Source organism: Microtus ochrogaster, unplaced genomic scaffold (genome assembly GCF_000317375.1).
Source record: "Microtus ochrogaster isolate Prairie Vole_2 unplaced genomic scaffold, MicOch1.0 UNK13, whole genome shotgun sequence".
Lineage (NCBI taxonomy): Eukaryota > Metazoa > Chordata > Mammalia > Rodentia > Cricetidae > Microtus > Microtus ochrogaster.
This window is the reverse complement of record NW_004949111.1, coordinates 911,616-916,345: the sequence shown is the minus strand read 5'-3', so window position 1 is coordinate 916,345 and position 4,730 is coordinate 911,616.

The following is a 4,730-nucleotide window of genomic DNA, read 5'->3' as shown; positions in this document are numbered from 1 at the left end:
AAAAAAAACAGACTCTTCAAATCAACAATCATCCTTTTGGAAGTTAGTCCCTGCAGCTCCAATTGAGTATTGAAGGTTAGACTCAATACATCTCAAATGTGATCTCTGTAGAAATACTCATCTGAAACTACTCAGTTTATTTAATTGCTCTTGGACTCCTGAGACATATTGGCATATGTGTGATATAATAAACATTTGATTCTTAAGCAGCTGAAGTTTGGGAGTGCTTATGAAAAAGCAAAATATAGATAATGCAACTTTGATTATCTTCCAAACCAGATAATATAAAACCCAAACACTTAGCTAAGCAAAATTCCCACAGTCAAATTATTAGTATCAAACCATATTTACTAGGTTGATATTATTTTAGATTGCATCATGTAGCAAAAATTTGGCCTCAAATTTAGGGTGTAGCTGATGCTGGACTTAAATCTCCTGATTCTTCTGCCTCTGCTCCAGAGATTACAGAGATTCACCAAAATTTTAATCTCAAAATGCATGTAGTTTAAATAGCAGTTTTTATCTGTTTGGTTCAACTTTTCCAGGTCTTTTGACAACGCTTTGGAACACCTATCAGTCATTAGTTATCAGGTTATATACTAACACTTGTTAGATTTATGCCTTGGATTTATGTTTATATTTATTACTGACTGGAATTCCAGTTAATTTAGATACTACCACATTTTTTATATATTTGCAAATATATTTGCTTATCTATTTTAATTATTATGATAATTACTAAGCTTATAAAATTAAGTGAGAATACTCAATGTATGGAATGTTTCCAATTCCTTAACTAGCTTATGTGACCAAAATTGACAGGGTTTATAGCAGCCTTTTCCTTACTCCTTGTGATGATGCATCTCTTCAAAGTTCCTTTCTGGAAAAAAGCCCAAAGCTGTATAAAGAATGTATTCAGTAAACAACTGATGCAAAGCTGCTGATACTTTCCAGTCCCTTTGAAGTTTAATTAAAAGTCTTATTAGAACTTATTAGATTATTCCCCTAAATATGTCTATCATTATTAATCCATTCCCTGTCACATTGAAATATATACTTATCTCTTAAAATTCAAAAGTAAAATCTAATTGAGTTGAACACCAAAATATAACCACCAGGAAGGCCAGAACTTACATCTACCTCTGTTTATATGATGGGAAAATCTTAACCTTATTGCCAGTAAGCATTCTCAAAGAACCCAAGCATATTTATATAGACCTTATCCTTTATAATGCTTCAATTTCTCAGTTTTAGCCTCTGTTCCATATAGCTCTCTATTTATTGAAACCTCCTATAAGTCTATGTTTCTCAGCACAGATTAGAATGGAATATGTTTATTTACTACTGTTACTATCTATAAAATAGAAATTTGTTTCTGTCAACTTGCCTGGGTTGATCTTTGGCCTAACAGAGTTCAGGGTATCAATCTTAAAGGTCAAATGATGGTCATACGCAATAATGTTTGCATCAAAATGTGTTTTCAATGGACAGTTCTAATCATTTAAGGAAAAATAATATTATCTAGTATTGACTATTACCACATTTATATGTACTATTTTTCATCTTCACATTTATTTGCTCTTTATCAGGGATTCTGTTTTTAGCTGTATCAGAACTCCAAATCTGCATATTAGAGATTTTCTTGACCCCTCAAAGTTGCAAGATAATCACAAGAACTGAGTGTTCCTCAGTTTTCAGACTTCAAAGTTGAAAAACAGGTAGAGGAGATATTCTCATATATTATTAATATTTTTATAAATTAATATTATTAATATTTTGTGATTTAAACTAATCACTAAAACATTCTAGATAAGTGGAAGTAATTTTATCTTCCATAATTTAGCAGTAACTAGGCCATTCTCATCTCTGGGGTAGAAGCTCAGTCCAACTTGCTTGAAATCATTAATCTCTACCTTCAAATGAAAAACAACAATAACAACAAAACTGTAGTCCTGTAATAAGGAGAGAAAGATAAACATATATTTTGCATAAAAAGTGAACAACATACCCCCTAATAATTGGTGTGTTTACTATTCAAACTGCTGTACTCTGATTCTCTTGGACATAAGCCCATCTATGTAATACAGGAATGTGCTATACAAATAAACAAATAGACACAAAACAAACTGAAAAAGTGAGAAGATTCAAGTTACCTGTATTATTCTGCTAACAAATGATAGTTAATTCAGTTTCTGTTTTCTCTTCACTATGCAATTTTAATCACTGCATGAAAACAAGCAAATGTCCATGTTGTGAGCCTCACATTGAAGGGACATCTGTCGGGGTCCAGCCTTGACAGGGTTTTCACATTGCAGGGTAGAAGCATGTGGGTTAGAAATACTGAATGGAAGGAACAGAGAAAAGAAAAAGAAAAAGAACAGGGATACAGAATAGAACCAAGAGGGCAATCTCATGAATACTGAATTCACCTGCTTTTATTTTTCATATGCTTATATATCCCAATCCAAACGGGGGTGGGGAAAAAGGTAAAAGACTGACTTAACATGATACAAAGAACAAACAGAGCATTTCCCTGCTTCAGTACCTGAAACATCAAGCAACTATATCCTGAGTTAAGCATTCTGTTGTTTAGAAAGATCATACTATGACCATACCTTAGAACAAGTAAGCATCTAGTAGGCAGCTATACCCTGGGTTAAACCTCCTGACATATCTTTGAAGGATCAGATATAGACTTTAATTCTCTGACCTTTGGTCAAGTTGGAACAGATACACCTCTGGCCAATCTCAATACCAAAACACAAAGTAACCACACCTTAGGTGAGGATATTTTGTTTGTAGCTACACCTTAAGTCAGATCTCTTCTCAATACCCTTGAAAGATCAAAAGTAGGCTTAAACTCTTTGACCTTTAGTCAATATGGAGCAGACAACTTTCTGTGGCTCCCTACACATCAAGAGCAGTCATTTTTCCTGTGCTGGCCATTAGCAGTGTGCTTACAAAGTGAAATTTCTCAGCTCCAGAAGAAAGAAAGAAAAATTCATTGAAAAAGTATATACAGAGATTTGGTTCAAGAATCTCATTAATGATACCTTGAAAGTCATTGAATTCTTTTAAACATGTATTTAATAAAACTGGCATTCTACAGAACCAGCTAAAGATGATGCCAAGTATGTCTGCATTAGAAAATCTGTAAACTCTACTTATTCCCACAGTACTGTAAATTGTGTTACAGGATTCTAGGATTTTCTTCTCACATAAATATTATATAAGCCATTTAAAATGCATCCTGATGTTTCAATTGCTTCTCCATAGGAATCTAAGTAAATCTAAAGTCATAACTTCTCATATTGTTTTTCTCCATTGTGTTCAGGTTGTTGTTGCTCCTTGACATTCCATATATATATATATATATATATATATATATATGTTTCACTGTATATAACTAATAAATACAGGATTCTGACAGACATAAATTTTGAAATAAATTTAAAGAGAGTTATTCCACATTCTCTAAAGAAATATCTAGTAAAACTTAAAGGGAAGAAACAAGAAATCCCTAACAGAGAAAGCTAAAGGACTGATATTTTAAATTTCCTAATATAATCAGCTGGGCAAATAAGGTAAAAAAATTGAAACTTTCAAAATCAAGAAAAAGAGATTAGATCATATCTCAAGGCACTCTATTTGCATCTTTTATTTAAAGAATAGCTCTCAAATGTTAACAGTTTGTTTTAGAGGATTATGGTGGATAAATTGCTTCTATAAGCCCCCTCCCTTTTCCCAGATAAAATAATTCTGAGTGCTAAACCTCAAAATATTTGGAACTGTAGTTTAATCAAAATAAAAGACCTGAGGATTTATTTTTATCCTAATATAACCTACCTCTCCCTCTCTAATAAAAGAATCCTGACCAAAAATCCTAACCTAATTTACTTCTCCATCCTACTATATTGTCAAAGACAAACATTAAACCAATGAGAAAATTAATTTTATTAAAGCTCTTTCAGTAGGGAGAGAACTACAGATATGAAGGTTTAGGTATTTCAGTAGGGTGATATTTTTTCTATAACACATTTGTTGGGACAAGCTGGCAACTTACAGCTGGGAACAAGTGTATTTGGCAATGTTTGTCATCACCAAAAGTTATAGTCACTCAGAAAAAGACAGAATGTTTGTCTCTCTATCTAGTTTTAAAAACTACCTCAAACCTCAATAGTACATAATACAAAAATGGACAGCTGAAGGGTCTGTATTTGGCCTTAGTAGTTGATTAAGATAAGAACAAAGAAGTGGATCTTTTTCTTGTTCCACATAAATAAAGGTTCACCAGTGGTGCGGGACAGTTCTATACTCTGTCAATTATATTTTAAATAAATGCACATTGTCTGGTATCCAGACAGGAAGTAGAGGTAGGGCATTGAGAACAGGAGTATTCTGGGATGTGACCTACCTGGCTGAAAAAGGTACTGAGCCATGTGGCTAACATAGGTAAGAATAATGGGTTAATACACATTATAAGAGATAATATGAAGCCTGAGCTAATGGGCCAATCAATTTATTATTAATATAGACTGTCTGTGTGATTTTCTTTGGGGCTTACTGGCTGTGGGAACTGGGCAGGACAGAAACCTCCACAAGCAGACCCTCATGTTACACACCAGTCAATATAGAATATTGAGAAAGAGTAAAAATCAATTACTTTCTACAAATTACGATTAAAGGAGACAAAAAATAATAGAATATGAGAAGGAAAGGAAGGTGTAATT